The following is a 19697-nucleotide window of genomic DNA, read 5'->3' as shown; positions in this document are numbered from 1 at the left end:
TAATGAAGACACAGTAAGGCTAGGAAATGAATATTGTCTTAGAAATGCAAAAATTGATTAAAACCAACTAAAAAGATAAAACCTGACTGAGAAGATGACCAGAAACCTGCATAACAAGAATCTGATGTCTAAGGTACTGTTCCATTAAAACAATCACTGAGGCTTTGACTCTCTTATTAAAACTAATTATGCAGAATCCAGCCATAACTACTGGATGAGAGACTGTCTGAATCTGCTTACTTAAAGGATGTATGACAGAAATACTGTTGTCTGATTAAGATAAATGAGAGAATGACAATAAAAACACTTTAGAAAAGAGAGAATACCTGAACATACTAATATTGACTTTTTTCTTTTTGTTTAACTGCAGAAAGCATGATTATAACCTAAATATGCAGACTATAACAAAATATAAAATGTTTTTTCTCTCTTTCCCTCACATTCTTACTTCTATCTATAGGTGCCAATGACATAATTTGTGTGCATATCAGGCTGTTGCAATGCCACAAGATGTGGTAGAGAATAGACTACTTTTTAATCTCAGACATACTTATAAACATAGATCCCTCAATAGTCATACACAACAGATTTTTCTCGGACCATTCCAAAGTTACATTGAATATCATCTGGGACAAAAGACGGTACTTAGCAGATAGAAGTCACAACTGGTCTTTAAATCCTAATCTGCTTACCGAAACAGATATAATAAAAGAAATTGAGGACATATTAAAAACATCCCTTGTAAATGTCCCCACCTCACAAGTCCCAATGGACATAGAATGGGCGGCGGCCAAAGCACAAATCAGAGGACTACTCATCAAAAAAGCAGCATATTATAAAAAATACAACTAAAAGAGGAACACACCTTGAAAAAAAAAGATAGAACAACTTGAAAGAGAATTACTAAATAACCCTAATAATCAAACGGAAGTTGATCTCCTAAAAACACAAAGAGACCTGTATATGTTAGAGAACAGAAATCTATCTTTTTATGAGGCAAGAATGTTAGTCAATTATGCAGAAGAAGGACAAATTCCTTCCAGAGTTTTGACCAGAATTATTTCACAACATAAAACCACCTCAAATATAGTAGAAATAAATTACAGGGACAAAAACTATATAAGAAATGAAGAAATTATCAAAGTGTTCGAGCAAATATATTCTCAAATATATGGGGAACAGATGTTACAAGCCTCTAGGGAGGAAAGGACTCTTTTTCTTCAAAAATTTTAATTTCCTAAACTAAACTTAGAACAACAAAAAAAATTAACGGAACATATTTCTATTAATAAGATAATCACAGCAATTAAACTTTTGAAATCACACAAGGCCCCTCGGACCGGATTGACTTACTTCAGAGTTTTACAAATCTTTCACTCCCCTTATTGCTAAAGTACTATATCATGTGCTGAACTATGTAATGAATAATAACATAAATGATATTCACTTTAACGCCTCCAAAACTATTTTCATATTAAAAGAACATGCGGATCCCAAAAGCCCAGATAGTTATAGACCCATCTCCCTTTTAAATATAGATACAAAGATCCTAACTTCGATACTTGCAAACAAATTAAAAAACCTAACAGATAAAATCATTTCTCCAGAACAATCTGGGTTCACATCACAAAGACAGACCAGTGATAACATGCTAATAGTGGATGCATTGATATCTTTTGCAAATCAGAAGAACATTAACATTTACGCAATGGTGGTAGATGCCCACAATGCATTTGATAGGGTCAACCTAGAATTCTTACTTCAAACATTGCCTTATTTTGACATACCTAACAACTTTGTACAGATTATTCAAATTCTCTATAGTAATCCCCTATACATCTCTTTACATAAATAAAACATGGTCAAATAGAATTTTGATAAAAAATGGAACAAGGCAAGGATGCTCACTATCGCCTTTTCTATTTAACTTATACTTAGAACCACTGTTTTTATATATTAAACAAAATTCTTATCATAATCCCCCCTCAATAAATAACCTCAAAATATATCTTTCCACTTTTGCAGATGATTTAAATATATATTTCAGTACACCAAACTCCGATATGACCAAAATAATAAATGCAATTGAACAATTTTCCTATATGTCTAATTACAAACTAAACCTTAATAAAACTAGTATCTTCCCTTTGAGGCCAAACAGGCTTATTTCATTGATACCACTTTTTCGACACCATAAAAATAAAGGATGAAATTAAATACCTGGGAATCACTTTTTTTCAAAACAATAAGGAATTCTACCAACATAATATAACTTTTAAATGGTAAAGCATTATACAAGACTGTACAAGGTGGAATAATCTTAAGCTTCCATTTCTGGCCAAAGTCTCAATAATCTAGGCTAACGTATATATTTATGACATCACAACTACCTATACATAATGAATTCTTTAAACAAATTCATACCTCTCTAGCAAAATTTATATGGGATCCTAAAAAGACCAGAATCTCGTACCAGAAACTAACACTCCCCAAGAACAAAGGGGGTCTGAACCTATCAGACTTGAAAACTTATAGGTTCATAGGTTAGTACTAGGCTAACTTCCCTTGCGGGCCATTTTAAGCCTAGCCAATTACCCCATGACAGAATCAAACCCTGCACCTTGTGTTTCAAAGGTAAGCACCTTAACCATTACGCCAACCTCCCACCCTCTTATTACTTTATTATCCACACAAACACAATACCGAGAATAGCAGAGTGTAACCTGTCAGCAAAAACTTGGTCACCGCCGTGGGTGATAATATACTACAGCTACATCAAATCACTAGGCATCAGTCCCAAAGTACTTCCCTTTTTGAACAAAAAAGATCTACAAGCACACAAAATGTTAGACCCTCTAAAACATTCTATAAACATAACACAAAAGCTATTTCATTCCTTAAACCTGGGGCAAGCTCTGATAACATTACAACCCCTCCATAAAAATCCTAATTTAAAAATAAATAAGATGCTAGATTTAGATTCCTTTCTCCAATTAAAAGAAAAAAGAATACAATACATCTACCCACTACTTAATTGTACTATCCAAGAAATGAGAAATATTCTGAATCTACCTAAGTCTTATATCATAATGCTTAGACAAATCAAAGAGATGTGTTCCAGTTACCTCCAAAACCCTACCATACCCAATAGTGACATGGAAAAATGCACTCTGCTCTGGGAGACTATCCTCATGACAAAGAAACCTATAACAAACTCATACAAAATGATAGGGGAAATCAAATTCCAGAAAGACCTCCTTTTCTCTAACTATTGGAGGAATATACAACCATCTCTGGATGACCGCCAGATACAAAATGCAATTAACCTAACACTGAAAAGCATACCCCTTAAAAAACTGTTGTGCACACAGCTGATGATAAATAACAACACATATTTCACACCTGCATTACTACACAAATTCAATGCAACAAAATCACCATACTGTTCACACTGCAAGGATCAGATAGCAGACTTAATGCATATATTTTGGAGTTGCAAATACGTCTATAAACTCTGGAATTCACTGAAATTGCAATTACAAAAAGTAGGATATCAATCATCAACATTTTCATGGGAATTTAACATATTACATATTCTCCCATCTAACTTCTCAGTAAAACAAGCAAACTCACTTATAACCATATTCTCATTAATAAAACTATATATAGCCCTTAAATGGGTAGACTCAATGAACATGAGGGTTTTAAGAAAGTGGCTATTAAACATCTATTAGCTCACAAAATAGTAATGGATAAAAGAAACAAAAACAGCAAAACTCGGGCAACTTGGGAACAAACCTTTAATATCATACTAGCATAAAACATCATGCACACTATAGAGTAACATTAGATAAGGGAACATAGCAATATACCCACAAACTCACAACAAAATATGGTATTGCAAACATTAATGTATGTGTTGTCTTTATATTGTTTAAACATGTTTGAGAAAGCATCCATGTATATAGTGTAAATAGGTTTCTATATTGACTACAATGTATAACGTTCTCTTACGGTCATGTTGTAAATATGAAAAATTTTGTGTCTTTTATAAATGCAAAATAAAAATAAAAATTATTGAAAAAAAAAAAAGAATCCTTTTACTTAATGTCACAGCCATGTTTTCCCTTCTACTTTTTATAATGTATGTGCTCGTGTCTGTATGTTCTAATAAAGAATAAAATATTAGCAAATCATCATTATAATTAAGATTTGCCTTCCTTGTGAAGCTTTGAGCAACTTAATATTCTCTTACTTTTTTAACTGTTTACAGTCAAGAAGGAACTATCAAAAACAACACCAGACAATTATTTCCTAATTTAGAACCCCCTTATGCAGTTCTCTCTCTTTCTGTTTCCTCACTTGCTTCTGGATTGTTCTGTCTTCTCTTATTTTTTTCTAAGTGTACTCTGTAGAAGTTAACTTTTTCTGTTTTTTTTTTTCTTTGTCCAGTTTCTTATAATGTTTACACATATTACACAATCCAAAAATACAATGTTTATTTCTTTTTTTATTATTTGGTAAGAAAGAAAGTGGACTGATAGAGACCCTTTTCAACCACAACCCATCTCTAAATCTTGTTTTAACTAATTTGCATGACCTCTGTTTAGCCCCATTATATATAATATATACACACACACACACACACACACACACACACACATATATATATATATATATATATATATACAGTAGATATAAAAAGTGTAAAATGCCAGTTTTTTGTGATATAAAAAATGAGACCACAATAAATCATTTCAAAACTTTTCCCACCTTTAATGTGACCTATAACCTGTACAATTCAATTGAAAAACAAACAAATCTGTTAGGGAAAAATAGAAAAAATAAAAAACGTACAATAAGCTGGTTGCATAAGTGTGCATACCATTAAACTAATACTTTGTTGAAGCACCTTTTGATTTAATTACAGAATTCAGTCTTCTTAGGTAGGAGTCTATCAGCATGGCACATCTTGACTTGACAATATTTGCCCACTCTTCCTTGCAAAAGTGCTCCAAATCTGTCAGATTAAGAGGGCATCTCTTGTGCACAAACCTTCCTCAGGTCACTACGCAGATTTTCTATTGAATTTGGATCTGGGCTGTGGCTGGGCTATTCCAAAACTTTAATTTTCTTCTGGTGAAGCCATTCTTTTGGTGATTTGGATGTATGTTTGAGGTCATTGTTGTGTTGAAAGGTGAAATTCCTCTTCATCTTCAGCTTTCTAGCAGACACCTGAAGGTTTTGAGCCAAAAGTGACTGGTGTTTGGAACTGTTCATAATTCTCTCCACCTTGACTAAAGCCCCAGTTCCAGCTGAAGAAAAGCAACCCAAAGCATGATACTGCCCCCACCACAATGCTTCACCATGGGGATGGTGTTCTTTTGGTGATGCAAAGTGTTGTTGTTGCACCAAACATACCTTTTGGAATTGTGGCCAAAAAGTTCAACCTTGGTCTCATCAGACCATAGCACATTTTCCTACATGCTTTTGGGAGACTTGGTGCATTGTTTTGCAAATTTTAGCCAGGCTTGAATGTTTTTCTCTGTAAGAAAAGGCTTCCGTCTTGCAACCCTACCCCATAGGCCAGACATATAGAGAATATTGAGATTGTCGTCACATGTAGTAGACGACCAGTACTTGCCAGAAATTCTTGCAGCTCCTTCAGTGTTGCTGTAGGTCTCTTGGCAGCCTCCCTGACCAGTTTTCATCTTGTCTTTTTATCAATTTTGGAGGGACATCCAGTTCTTTGCAACATCACCATTGTCCCTTAATTTTCTCTACTTTTTGATGACTATCTTCACTGTGTTCCATGGTATAGCCAATGTTGTGGAAATTTTTTGTACCCTTCTCCTGACTGATACCTTTCAACAATGAGATCCCTTTGATGCTTTGTATGCTGTTTGCGAACCATGGCTTTTGCTGTAGCAGGCAACTGATTAAATGTCAGGAAAATCCTACTAGGACAGCTGAACTTTATTTGGGGATAATCAGAGTCTCTTTAATTGATGGCAGGTGTGTACCCAAGAAGACTGAATGTTGTAATTAAAGCAAAAGGTGCTTCAAAAAAATATCAGTTTAAGAGTGTGAACACTTATGCAACCAGCTTATTATACCTTTTGTTGGTTTTTCAATTGAATTGTACAGATTAAAGGTCACATGAAAGGTGGGAAAAGTTTTGAAATGATTTATTGTGGTCTAATTTTTTATATCACAAAAACATGGCATTTTTACAGGGGTGTGTACACTTTTTATATCCACTTAGGTCATTAGATAGCACCTCTATCGGGCCAGAGAACATAACTGGATGCTTACTGGTCATGTTAAAGTATCACTTAGCTAGACCTCTCCTAAATATCTGTAGTCAAAACCTTCTCCACAGTATGTATATATATATATATATATATATATATATATATATATATATATATATATACACACACACTCACAAATACCTGAAGAATGGAGAAATGTCATAGGTCAGCTTTGCCCATAAGAGTTGCCTCACTGCTGCCTCAGGTGGATATTGATCCATGTATCTCAGTAGACTTATTTCTAAAGTCATGGAACACATTAACATAGAATAAAGCAATAAAGTCAGACAAGGTGTGCTGACTGCAGATGCTTTACAGTTCAGCTTTGTCAAAGGTAGAGTATGTCTTCTTACAGGTTCATGAGTTGCTTTGTGGTCTGTTCAGATAATGCTTTGGTCTACACAATGCTAGTGCAGATTGTCAGGTGTTTGAATTCAGACTTATCTCAAACATTACTTAGAGAAGTTATTGGCATAATGGTTAAGGTCTTTATGTCACAGATATAAGGTACATGGATTGATTCTGATTTCCTGTTATTGGCTAGGCTTGTAATAGTTTAGAAACTGATAATCTAGTATTTACCTATGAACCTATTGGTACTTACTAGGCTGTTGATCTGTGAGGATCATAAGAAGTCTAACTTTATATACCCACGGCAATTTTTAGCTCTTATATTTTGTGTACAAATAACCCAGAGATGGGAAGGACATTGATATGTTTGGACATTTACATGCTGCCCTTTTCTATGAGAGACAAGGGTGCTAAACTGAGGGTGAACTTGTTGTACCCCATCTAGTCATCCAAATTACATTTGAAGAGAGTAAGAGATGTACTTTGCTTTATGTAGAATGGAAGAAGGTTCCATAACAGCAGAATTCTATGTGATACATACCTGTCACTCCAACATGTTCTTCTTATGTTGCAGAAGATATTGAGAGCCTCTGATTGGCTCTTTATGTCACAACTGGACTTCCAATTGTTAATAGGTCTGATAGAATATGGTCTGTTGATTTATATGTGAGGTAGTGGTTGCTTCTCAGTAGCTTGTATGTTGACGAGAAGAGGGACAAAATTTTCAGATGGTCTGCACAGTTTTTATGATTTGGGCCCTTGATTTTCTTAGTGAGGAGGTGTTATGGTCTTTCCAGTTCTGACAAATATATACCGAAAGGAGCATTATACTCAATGACTAGCCTAATGAGTGCCAAGTACTCTGGAATGTTTACATCCCAGACCTGATATCATCACTTTGCATATAGGGTGTGCTATGTGAAAGGACTTCCTTATAACAGTTTATTGTTGACATAGATTCCTAGATCCCTGACTGTAGGATCAGTTTGCAGGGGACTGTTGTCAATATGATAGTTACAAGGGAGTTATTCTTGCCAAAGGATACAATTTAGTTTTAGTCCATTGTTTTGACACTAGCTATTTGGAACAGACCCTCTTATAGGATCATGCTGTCCTCTGGGGAGTTTGTGTTGGCACCAAGATTACAGTCATCTGCAGACTTGAACAGCCAAAACCCCTCAACACTAGCTTTGATCCTTGAGAATTAATGCCAAGCAGGAGTGTCCCAGTGACTGAACACTGGGGTACACCACTAGTGACAAGTCTGTTTGAGGAAATAGAACTTCCCAACTCTACTTCTTGGGTTCTGTTTGTGATCTAGTTCGTTATCTAAAGTGACATATAGGTATGTATGGCGGTAACGTTGTTACCTCACAGCAAGAGGTTTTCAAGTTTGATTCGCGGCTGGGTTTGGGAGTGCCTTCTGTGTGGAGTCTGCATGTCCTCCCCACGGTTGGATAGCATTCGAAAGACATGTGTGCGTAAATGGGCATGCCTTCGTTGAAGGTTGAGCGTTGCACTGGCACCTCGGCTTTTCATAAAAAAAAAATTTACTGCCAATCATTAGCAGACCGGAGTTCCGCCGTGGCGACCCCTTACGGGGAAAAGCTGAAAGACAAACAAACAAACATGTAGCACAGTGAGTTTATCTATGATACCCAAGTGTGGGAAGGCTTTGAATGATTTTTGTGAGTTCTAGATAAATGGTGTGTACTGATTTGCCCTCATCCATTGCATCTGTAACTTTTTTGAAGAACTTGTTCAATCTAACAGAACAAGAACCTTGTAACTTTTTTGAGGAAGGTAACCAGGTTAAGTAGATAGGATCTGTTCTTGATGAATCTTAAATAACTTAGGTTGAGTCTGTAGGTTACCTATATCCTTATTTATTCATTCAGTAATGATACTTTTTATAGCCTTACTAATAAGTCTGGTCAGGCTTATGAGTCTGTAAGTACTCATGTCCACTGAAGCCCCAACTTTGTGCAGAGGAATGAGTGTTAGTGCCCTCCTTTCATCTGACATGAAGCCTGTTTTGAGGATGATACTGAATTGGCTCCCATTGAAATGTCACTTATGTCGACACTCACAATGACGAGTGCCAACATGCCGAAAATTCCCCCCAAAATGCAGGAGAAGAGTGAATCTCGAAAATCAATCTTCTCCTTAAAATTTCTATTTGCAGGTGGGAAAGCTCCCCTTCGACCCCCCCCCCCCATGCGGGTGGTCATCCCCAAACTTATATATATCAACTCCAAGATACTATACCTTGGAGAAAAGGGAATATTCCAAGCCATGGCATCTTGGACTTACATGTGAGTCTCATCTTTTGGCCATTCTGTCTCCATATTTCGAGACTTGGTCTAGTGGGTCCCAACATTTCAAATGGTTACCTGAAAAGATGTTGAGCATTAGCCATATTAGAGATACACGATTTAGGGTCTGGGATATACTCTTACTCAGAAATGTGATATTTGGAAAGGAAAAAGTAGGAAGGGATGTGAAGTGATGGATAATCACTGATGAAGATATCAGACTGTTTTAGAATAATAATGCCCAGCAACATCCTGCACAGACCTCCTAACGCTCTTGCATCTGTAGTTTTTCCCTACCTATTTTGTTACTACTACTCTCACCTAATGATTTCCACTTTATATTTTCTGTAAGATACAACAATGAAGCTTATGTGTAAGTCAAGATGGGCGTTCTATTAAAGGCATATGCCCATTGATGTTTCTTGTTAGCCAACTAAAGAAATTAATTATTTTCATTTGGCATGCTAACCCCAGGTCAACTTGTAAGCTACAGCAATGGAAATGTAGTACAGAATGACTTACAGTTATTAAGTATCATGGAAGATGAATATCATTTTATAGTCAGTACATCTAAGCATCCTGTGGTGAGTGACAAAGCACACACAAAACTGAAGATAAGATCTACAATTGCTGAAGTATAAAAGAAGGAGAATGCGGTTGTGTGTGAAAAATGAAAGTGGGATCCCACCTGTTTACTATACACATACTCAAAAAAAGGCATAACAAGAATGCAATAAACAGGTAACAATGCATGCTATTTCAAAAAGAAAAAGGGATCTACAATAAGACTGAATGTGAGAAATTTAGAAGGAACACTTTCAAGTAAATCCTTAGTGTCACTTCTCTTATTTTGTAAGGCTACTTTTTTCAACTTTCCTTGGGTAAATCATTCAATCTAATGGCATACAGGTCATCAGCATTTCTTTGCACAGCCTACATCCTAAAATTTCCATGAACTAATCTTTCCTGCTGTTAACTTAGATCTCCATTATTTGCACTGTAATACATACTTTTGCACCACTGTCTGCAACCCAACATTTTCCCCAAGTTCTTAGCATTACTTAACATAACCCTCAATCATTTCCTTTTTCTGTGTTCTTTGTGTCACTGTTACTAGTTTCCTTTCATGTTTAACCCTTGTTCTAAACCACATCCTGCCCATTGATTCCTCGCCCTTCTGTAATATAATAAAATACTGTCCCATGTGCCTCAGTTCCTGCCCATCACTTCCCTCTAAAGATCAGGAGTCAACAATTTTTAAGTTTAAAGATAGCTTTGAAAACATCTCAGAACCTGCATTAGTAATGAGAAATTCATATCATGAAATGTGATGTCATAACACCCATTTGTGGTGACTGTAGAATCAGGGAATACTCATAGTACATCTGGGACTCTATTCTTTCCATACAAATGCTGTGGAGGATTGTGATTGGACAAGGGCAAAAGGGCAAGACAGACACTGTTTGGGAGCTAATCAGGAAGATTATCTAGAAACAAAGGGTTCTTAAATTATAGACAAAATGAATTAGGTGAATTTCACCTAGTGGTACATAAATTATTCTGTTGCTCTGTATGGGAAATTAAGACTCTGTATAGAAAGAATTGATTCAGTTAGATTTACTATATGTATATGTATATGTATATGTGTGTGTTTGTGTGTGTGTGTGTGTGTGTGTGTGTGTTTGTGTGTGTGTGTAAATATATATATATATATATATATATAGGTCTACTTCAGTTTGTCAAATGCTTAATTGAGCGTTTCGCTATTCATCAAACCCTATTCGGCAAAAGTTCAATTAAGCAAGTAACAATTTCAGGCAAAACTTTCCCGGGGAAAGGACATGATTGGCTGTTATCGAGTATTTGCCCTTTTCCCCACTGTAGTGTGATCTTGGTATTGGTATATTTAGTTAGGGGGAGTGGGGGTGAAGCCCCCCACTTTGCACAATTTTACATTTTGTTGCCTTTGATATGAGTGGGATCTGGCCCAGTGGTTATTTTTCCTGGGAAAGTTTTCACTGAAATTGTTTGCTTAATTGACCTTTCACTTAATTGTGTTCGATGGATAGAGATTCGCTCAAATAAGCATTTGACAATGTGATATAGACCCATATATATATATATATATATATATATATATATATAAAATATTTGGCCCTTATCAGACCCATCATTGAGTATAATGCCCCCTACAGCATGTAACTGGCTAGACATATGCAACAGTTGGAATGTCCACAAAGGCTCCTTACTAGGAGAATCCAGGGTATAAATACATTGCCCTAATAGATTGCCTTAAAGCCCTATCTCTAAACTAAAGTATCCAATCCACCTAATGCATGTCTTTAGAATGTGGGAGGAAACCAGAGCACCTGGATGAAACCCACATGACCACAGCGAGGACATTCAGACTCTGCACAGAAGGCACCCCAGCTGAAAATCGAACAAGAGATCCTCTTGCTGTGAGGTAACAACGCTAACTGTTGCACCACTGCAGCCGCCCAGAAGCAGGTAGTTTAACCAATTCTGATAATGCTAAGGAATTACAAACATGAAGATGATTTCACTATGGCTACAAGCTAGTTAGCTAGTAGAATACTTTACTCAAAATGAAAACAATGCTACACAAACTGCAAAGTTCAAAAAGAGTTCACAGGAAAATAAGCAATTAAACAAGAATCAAATATCATATAGGCTACCCACATGCCATTCTGTTGGAATAATACCAGCCAGTCTGCTGTTTAAACAAGACAACTTGTGTAATTTGGCCCAGTGAAGACTGTAGTGAAAGGGACAGAAGGGACAAAGGGAAAATAATAAAATATAATATGCACGAATGCAAGAAGAAGGACCAATGAAACTTCTTTTTACAGAAGAGATACTGTGTTACTAAGAAGCAAGAAACAACACAAGCATGACTCAGAGCCTTAAGAGAGATAACTGAGATAGAAAAGCCATGGATTGCTGTGACACTATTGTGAGCCATTTTGTTTTTTGAAACTCTAGCATGACACAGGTTGTGGTGAGAGAAATAGCCTTGATTTTGATGACAGTTAAAAAGTTATGACACAAAACAAGCCTTATGATGTAAAATACTATATCTGCTCATCTGTGGTGTAATATAAAGTGTTCTTTTACAGGTCATTTACAAGTAAGACTGCGGTGGTGGTGTTGTGGTAGCGTTGTCGCCTCACAGTTAGACGTTGCCCATTTGATTCTCAGTTAGAGCATCTTCTGTGTGGCGACATGCATGAACGGGCATTTCTTCATTGAAGGTTGTGCGTTAGGCCCAGCAAGCCAGCACGTAAAACTCTACTGCCAATCATTAGCGGACTGGAGTTCCGCTGTGGCGACCCCTAACCGGGAAAAGCCGAAAGACACAAAAAAACAAAGCAGATGATAACTGAAAAAAAAAAAAACTGTTTTAAAAATTTCATTTCACTTTGAAGGCATGAAAGATTGTGAAGTTTTTGTAATAAGTTTAAATCAAGATATGACTATTCTGTTTGAAAAAACATATTTAAATCATTGCCATACCATTATTGCCCCATGTCCAGTTATGTATATTAATTTCATTTACACTAGCATTCAAAATTATATAAGTGCAAAAGAGATAAACTGCACACTCTAGTTGTTCTAATAAAAACATGAATGAATTTTAGTATATAACACTGGCAGGAAATTATCATGAGTCCACTTTAAAGGAAAGGGGTGACACGATGGAATAAAGTGCTATATCATGTGTGTTACTTCCTGCTTGTCATGTCCACAAAGGATTTCATGGAGGCACTAGTAAGAAGAACTAAGGATAGGTCAAAAAAGCAAAAATTTCTTATCAGAATGGTGGGATACTGGAACACTCCATGTTCCAAATGACAATACTCTGTTTATAATTTATTCAAAATAGCACACAGACAAATGTAGCTGTAATGTACACAAATCAGCTGTTTCACCCACTAAATAGACATCCTTGTTGCTTTTCCACCTTGTTATGGAGATTCAAGATCAATGCTATAATATGGCAGACAGTAGACAATAAGAGGCAACAAAAACAGAAGAGAAAAAAAGAAACAATTTGTTAAATGATTAAGAAATGGCTTATAACATTGTCTTACAACCTAAATTAGTGACCAGGCATTCTTGGCATGAAATACCATGGCTAAGCCCCTTCTTATTGCAGAATCAGGGCATACTCACAGTGACTCTAAGAAACCCACATCCTCAAAGAAATGATTTGGCAGTTTATTACATCCAAAAAATAAGTAAGAGCTGGCCAATTGTTAGGATCAAATCAGGAAAAGAATCTCTGAAGTGAGCATTTGCTAAACATGCAATGCTAAAACGACAGGCTTTCATCACTGGTAGTTAAGTGATTCTGTTGTTCTCTATGGGAACTTGAGGTGCTTCTCAAAATTAAAAATTCTGAATGTTTCTTTTAGGTAGCTAATATCAGGAAGGCAGTTTAGTGAGTTGTATTTACAAGTGGAGGTGAGCTGCATGTCTAATAAAGTATACCCTGCTGTTCTGAGACTACATTCCTTTCTTATATGTTTTTTTGAAATACCGTACTAGTCTGTACAATACCCCCAATGCATGCACCACAAACATACTATCTCTATGCGGATATGACTTAACACAATGTGTTTAGTTTATTGTTGTGATTTGCACCTTCTACATTCTGCATTGTGACACCTTCTGTCTCATTTTAAAGGCATCACAATCTGCTTTTCTAATTCACTTTCTATCAACATTTCCCAAAGGCAAATTTATAGGTCTGCATCCTACCTGTCCTCCTCCATTCCCACATATTTTTTATCCATGTCCTCACCTACTCTTTGAGTCTGTAGTTATACTGACTTATTTTGTCTTTTCTGGTTCTGTTGGACCTTGGAGCTGGTAGCACCTTTAAGAAGGCTATCTTAATACTTGGTTCCATGAATTTTGCAGTCAACTGCTTAGTCTTTCCTGCTACCTGTAATTTTTGACATCTTTGATAGATCATCTGTGTCCATGTGGACGACAGTGTGTGGCTATTGGTATTTGCTTTTCTGAATGATTCACATTTCACTGAAGCCCAAACTGACTAGCCTTGTTATGCAATGCAATTCGCACTGAAAAGGTATTATAGATGCCATATAATACATTTTATTTATTTAAAAAAGTGTGGACAATGCGCATAAAGCAAAAATAAATAAATAAATCACAAGTTTTGATTTGCACAGCCAGGTTTATGTGAAAAGGAAATCAAATATCAAATGAAATCTGTATTATGAGTGCACACTGTCTGCTGTGATTGCCCTTGCCACTTTTTGGAATGTCCTAAGTAGCTTCAAGGCTAGATTTAGGATGTAGTTGAAAAGGGAATCCTTTGGACTAGAAAATAAAACTTTCAGTTAAACTAAAATATGAATAACAATAAGCCAAGCACTATTTATAACAGTCTGCACTTCTATCTGTCCTCTGCACTGATCCATGCTAGAATACCCCTTGCTATCACTTCCCTGTATTTGTCTGACTGATCCCTTTCAGCCCTTTCCTAGTCTGGCTGATTGTTCTAATCTCATCTACCCACTTCTATTTCTTGCTTCTCTTGTCAAATACCCTTTGCTCTACTTATGCTCACCCTGTAATTTCCTGTTTTCTTCTGCTCATACGGTCTCTTGTCTTATTCCCACAATTTTCTCACATTCTCACACTGTATTTACTATTTTCTCTTGTCTACTCTGCCTCTTGTCTTACCCCCATTTTTTTCATATAACCACCCTGTACTTTCCTGTTTTCCGTTGCTCAATCTGCCTCATGTTTTACCTCCCCCCTTTTCTCACATGTTAAACCTGTAAGCCTTTCCCCCTTGCTCATGCTTCTTCTTGTCTTCTCCACCCCCCCCCCTCTATTTTCTCACATGGCCTTGTTTATGTTTCATTTTTTTCTCGCTGCTTTTTGTTTCCTTTTAACAACTGTTTTTTTTTTCTAGCCCTTATTTCTAACTATATTGCAACTTCTGGCCGTGTTCTATCCTGATTCTGTTTTCTGTATCCATATTGTCTCTATGTTCTCCCTCTCTTGTCAACCACTATTTCCCTCTCTTCATTTTTTTTACTTATCCATTGTTATCCTCTTTCTTGTACCCTGTACCCATGTTTTTTTTTCTGGAACATGCCTTTCTTCAGATCTCAAAATAACTGATCCTAACCCTAATACCTGCTTATTTAACTCCTCCCCCACACTCCACAAATCCCTCAGCTAGAATCCTGCTCTATTGCCCCTCAGCCACACTGCTACCCCATTACCCCTCAGCCACACTCCTGTCCCATTGCTTGATCACTTATGCCATCTCTCACCCTCCTATTTTTGCTCTTGCCTGACCTTTTTTGCTCATTCTGTTGCATCGCTCTCTTTCTCTCTCTCTCAGGTTTACATAATCTCATTCCCGTGCCATTATATGGTTTCTAGAATAGTTTTCTTTTAGCCGAGGGACTGTGGCTTATATTGATTCCTGCTTCTTGACTGACCACTAAGAAGAGTTGTTTTGTAATGTCTGATTTGGAGTAAGAGCTTAGAAGCCCAGTTACCTCTGCTATCAATATTTTGTTCACTCTGTCTGCTCTTATTTTGATTTCTTTTGGAGTTATTTAAACTCTACTGCTTCAACACCCTAATCGGCTGTTTTGAATTATCTGTCATTTATCTGCTTTTCTTCTTCTTTAAGCCTGCAATAACTTAAGCTTACAGAGTAAATACTTACCTTCCTGTAAATACCTAGACATGCTGCATTCTCTAATCTTTGTTTTTAGTAAAGCATACCATCCCATATACTAGATATTAACTTTTATATTTAGTTCTTTCACTGACATGAGATACTATCTCATTAAACATTATCCCTAGGATTCAGAAAGACTTCTGCAGGTAGATCAGTTTCTGCAATGGTGAGAAAATGCAGAGACAGCTATGGCTGCAATGAGAATGACCTCATTATCATTACATTACCATATCTATGAATTACCCAATGAGAATGACCTCATTATCATTACATTACCATATCTATGAATTACCCCTTATTTAACACTAGCACTGCCAGACCTGTGACAGTGGAAGTTTTTACCCTGGCAACCCATCAAAGGCACCCCCTGCACTCAATCACACACACACACACACACACACACACACACACACACACACACACACACACACACACACACACACACACACACACACACACACACACACACACACTACCAGACATCCTCTCCTTCTCACATATACACCCACTCATCAAAAAATCCACCTACATTCAATCAGACTTTTAGACACACTCACTAATTCACTGCACATGTGCACCCCTCCCCGACAAACAATCTCTTGATTCCCTACCTAACACCTATAGTCCAGCAAACACAAAACACATAAGCACACATCCACATAGACACACACACACACATACATATATTTTAACAGCTTCATTCATGCCTTTACTGATATGCACACATACTTCCACACACATATACGGCCTAACACATCCCCCACCCTCATGTCTTTCTGCACTTACTTGCACAGTGATTACTTCCATTGAAGTGAATGGTTACCTGTCATCTTTTGACAGTGTTAACTTTTTTCTCCAGCCACAGACATTTATACAGCAATTGTTTACAGCATGCATTGGGAACCACTGGCATTTCTGGGGGAAGCACATAGCTAATTTGCATCATTTACTCTCCTGGAGTTCCTCATTTCCATGTGGCTCAGTCAGAAGAGGGACTGCCCTCCATACTGAGGCTACTACTAATGGGATATCTCCGTGATAGGGTCATCTATGAATCAGAAAAAGTTAATGAAGGGGGAATAGCTCATGTTAAGAAGAAATCACAAGTTCACTTATCACAGCTAACCTGATGATATAGAGCCCTATCATTTGATCCACCTTGCCTAGAAGATATACGTAATGTGGAACAATGATATACATGTATGATCACAATGCCAGCTAAGTTAGGGGGGGAATAGCTCTAGAGGGTACTCCTAGCAGTATAAAGAGAATTGTGGATCCCAAATGACTGGAGAACAAGCATTCTAGTGCCAGTGTACAAGAACTAAGGGGATGATAGAATAGCACAATGCCCAAAGCTGTTGTAGAAGCAGCAGATCAAACTTTATTTTCAACAAAACTGAAAACCATTTCTTTGCTGGGAGAGACAGATTCTTTGCATGCTATTTTAAGGGGCTTGGGCCCCTGTAATCCTTACTAATAATTAACTCCAAAATGACAGATGTCAATGAAAATGTACCAAAGTTGGCTTTGCTAAGACTGACATTCAGTGACCTGCTCATTCCCAACAAGACAGTGACCCTTCAACTTATAAATACCCTCTTGTGCAGTGCAAAAATCCCCTTTCTTCAGACATGGTATCCAAGTTCTAAAATCTGAACTGTGACAAGAATCCATCAAAGAAGTATTTTAAGGCACTGGTTATTAAAAGTGTGCAAACTAAAAAGCTGTGTTTGTTTGTGACATCTGTACCATTACCATATCAGTAAGCAAAATTCAGTATACCTTAGTGGCGTGAACAAAAGGCCGATTTACAGTGCACTATATAATCTTGTTTACCAGTAAGCACTTCCCTGTTATAGATTTCTCAGCATTTCAAAAGGAAACACATCCTGCTGTTTAAATATTTGTTTACTTACATGGTAAGCATGCACTTAACTGTTATCAGATTGTGGCTAATAAGAAAAAAGGTGAAAAAAAAATAAACAGGCAATACATCAGGTTCAGACACCTAGGCAGTGAGACATTGCCCTGTGGTACACTGGGTTAGGGACACATGGCTGAAGTGATATTCAGCTGCAGAGAAGTATGGCTGTTATGAATTCCCTCTGGGCAAAGAGAAGCACACAATGCTAATAACCAAGTACATGGAGGCAGAAGAAGTAAAGAGTGTTGTGCTCAGTGTACAGCAGATGCATGTATAACTACAATATGTAGAAGTGTGCTACAGCATGGAGGAAATCCTGCATGCTACTGCAGTCACATTTATGTTACAATAAACATTTTAGGTAATGTTCTCTAGACACTGTACAGGGGTAGTGGTCTACACCCACCAATAATAAAGGCACTGCATTTTGATGCCACTGGCATGCCCTCTGGTCAGCCTGCTGTTGATACCTGCCATATTGCCTGCTGTCTCATATTGCCTTGGGGCCATGGACACTATTTTCCACCTGTGCATTTGTCTATTGAAGTTATTGGCATGGCACTGCATTCTTCTCTTTGCCCAAAGGGAAATCACAATAGCCATATTTGACAGCATGTCACTTCAGCCATGTGTCCACAACCAAATGTATCACAGGGAAATGTCTCGCTGCCTAGCTGAACCCCAGTACAGCCATAGTGAAAAACTAACTCTTGGATTTTATACCCTCGTACACAAGTAAAATAGAAAGTCATACAACTCAGCAACAAATTGAAGCTACTTCAGAAAAATGAAACTAAAAAAACAATGTTATGTTTAAGGGAGAGTATGTCACAATTTACGGATTAGTTTCTTCTTTTGAGTTTTAAATATCGGTAACACAGGATGTGGTCTCAAGATGCACTAGAAGTCCTTGCTGATAGGGCAAGATGTTAAAAGATGATATGAATCATTTCATTTTAAACAAGATCTGCTGCTTTTGGCAATGATACTATATCTTTGCTTGGTGATATAAAGTGTAGCTAAAGTAAGCTGTAGTGTTCTTCATTAATTCTTCAGAGACTGACTGGCCTGTCCTCTTTTTAGCTGGAGGTCACTTTTTATCATAAGTAAACACCTTGGGAACCCAAAATAATTAATTTTTGAAAACTGGTTAATACCAGTCATATTCCATTGAGCTCATAACACACATGGAAGATTTAATATTTCACTTATAAAGGTTAGTACAATTTATTCTTATTTAAATCTCTACTGCTGTAAGGGCTATCTTTAAGAAAAAATATTTGCGTTGGTGGAAAATGATCAGACCAAGAAAAGAATGTTAGCAGTTATCTGTGTTAGAAACACATTTGTAATATTAGGTTGTTAAAATAGTTCACTGTATCGATAAGGCAACTTCCTCCTAAACAATAGGGTGTCCTTTAAGGGTTCTAATTGCATCCTTGACAACTGTATATGCAATCCTTGAAACTGAAAATTTAAGAACAATTACAGACAAAAATATACTTAGGGCAAAGTTGATGTACTCCCTGTTTTCTGGAGCACATTAATCTTATTATTAGTGTGTATATATACACACATGGGTTTGTTTTGTCTAGATGAAAGCTAAAATAAGTGAGTGGCATAAAGTCATGCCAAAAAGCATAAACACTGAAGTAGAGGCAGAATACTGAATGGGATTGGGAGTATTGTTGCATGGGATCGCGGGACAATGTAGGCCTCCTTTCCCCATGGAGGTGCAATCTCAGAGTTGGATATACAATTAGTGGGGGGTAGGGGGAATGCAAAAAAGCAGGTGTGCTTTTTTTTCTTTCGATCTTAGGTGGTTTCAGCTGTTATGGCTCAATATTGTTTCAACTGCTCTTGTGAGTGTTTGACAATATAATAGGCACCTATATTTGTGTGTGTGTGTGTGTGTGTGTGTGTGTGTGTGTGTGTGTGTGTGTGTGTGTGTGTAATATATATACATATATATATATATATATATATATATATATATATATATATATTATATATCTATATTTATATACGTGTGT

General features: G+C 36.8%; 1 protein-coding gene across 6 annotated transcripts in view; it reads left to right on the top strand.

Annotated features, from left to right (window-relative positions):
- The window catches only part of LOC122810242 (carbohydrate sulfotransferase 5-like), a 439379-nt gene that overhangs the window by 111294 nt on the left and 308388 nt on the right, over window positions 1-19697 (top strand). Inside the window, exon 1 of one of the 6 annotated variants that reach the window (XM_044081767.1) lies at window positions 18760-18880. The exons of 4 other annotated variants lie outside the window; for them this stretch is intronic. The gene's annotated coding sequence lies outside the window, so the exon portion shown is untranslated. Of the gene's footprint in view, window positions 1-18759; window positions 18881-19697 lie in introns of those variants that run through there. One more of the 6 variants, XM_044081768.1, reaches the window with a different exon arrangement.

This window comes from Protopterus annectens, chromosome 8.part1 (assembly GCF_019279795.1).
Source record: "Protopterus annectens isolate FY-2018-M chromosome 8.part1, PAN1.0, whole genome shotgun sequence".
Lineage (NCBI taxonomy): Eukaryota > Metazoa > Chordata > Ceratodontiformes > Protopteridae > Protopterus > Protopterus annectens.
Note: the sequence above shows the minus strand (reverse complement) of the source record. Positions and strands in the feature narration are given on the sequence as shown.